This window comes from Ixodes scapularis, unplaced genomic scaffold, assembly GCF_016920785.2.
Source record: "Ixodes scapularis isolate PalLabHiFi unplaced genomic scaffold, ASM1692078v2 PGA_scaffold4__175_contigs__length_147842914, whole genome shotgun sequence".
NCBI classification, from domain to species: Eukaryota; Metazoa; Arthropoda; class Arachnida; order Ixodida; family Ixodidae; genus Ixodes; species Ixodes scapularis.
This window is the reverse complement of record NW_024609879.1, coordinates 20,032,313-20,033,661: the sequence shown is the minus strand read 5'-3', so window position 1 is coordinate 20,033,661 and position 1,349 is coordinate 20,032,313. Positions and strand designations below refer to the sequence as shown.

At 38.8% G+C, this 1,349-nt stretch overlaps 1 non-coding gene across 1 annotated transcript; it reads left to right on the top strand.

The window, feature by feature from the left end:
- The first annotated feature begins 848 nt into the window (after positions 1 to 848).
- Trnar-acg lies at positions 849 to 921 on the top strand. The gene has a single exon. It is a non-coding gene; the product is annotated as a tRNA-Arg (tRNA).
- Positions 922 to 1,349: the final 428 nt, after the last annotated feature.

Below are 1,349 nucleotides of genomic sequence, written 5' to 3'. Positions count from 1 at the left end.
AGTTGCCGCAGACTGTCGCCGCGAAGCGGCGTAAAGCGCAGCGCGACGGATGGGTTAACGCGCGCCCCCGTTATTCGCTAAAACGACCATTCGCTCAAATGTCGCCGTTCGCTAAAATGTCATTCGCTCTTGTGATATGGACCCATGATACATAGACGACGACGAAGACAACGACAGGCCATCGGCACGCTCTCGTGCACACAGGCGCTGCAGCGGGCAGTTTTGAATTAAACCTATCGTTCGGAGGGCACCCCGTTCTTCCAGCACCGTAACAATATATATATATATATATATATATATATATATATATATATATATATATATATATATAAATATATATATATATATATATATATATATATATATATATATATATATATATATATATAAACCGGGTGTTCCATCTTAATTCGAACAGATTTATTACAAACACAGATCCGTAAAATATGCAGTAATACTGTTTTGGCAGGTGAGTTATACGGTCAGAGGAAGTCATATAGCCGGCTTATTTTTGTGATAAGTCGTATAATTAACTAAACGTCCTTCATAGACTCCGTAAATAGAAAAAATAATCATCTGGTTTTAATTAGGAACATGCTGAGCATAATTGAAAACCACTAAATCAACTTTTTTTAGAACGACTTCAAGCTCGTGGGACAGTCGTGGGCGCACCAAAGTTGCCACTCGCGCTGCATGCGCAAAGCTAGCAGTGGCAAAACGCGGATGATTAGATTATCATCGTGTTCCGCCACCTCTAGCTATATATATATATATATACACAACTATCTTTATTGTAAAAACTTTTATATACGCAGGTACCGCACCACTTTACTGATATAGTCCCGTCCGGGCTTGTGGCGCAACGGATAACGCGTCTGACTACGGATCAGAAGATTCCAGGTTCGAATCCTGGCAAGCTCGCGCCTACCTTTTTGCAACATTTTTGTTGGTTCAAGGTTGGTTATTAAAAACTTTGATAGATACAAACATATAAATTTTTGCCGTTTGTGTTCCGCTAGACAAATTAATATGCATTATATTAAATACCATTTTTATATGTTTGGCGACTTCGAGGTGCAGAGAAGGGCAGTAACCGTAAGGCATTGGGTATGATGCCGTTGTATATTTTATTTAAATACGCTGTTTTAACTGAAATTCAAACTGTAACAGTAATCCAGACCGAAAACCCTGAATCAGCGGAATATGTTTGGTGACCGGAAAATTTTTTTTCCTATATGACGTGAATCGTAACCATAACCAGAAGAGTTAAAAAAATAACCAGGAACCGAAATATTGAAGTGGTTCGGCACCTTTTTTTCTTCGCAATTGGGCCGTTCAAGTTAATATCA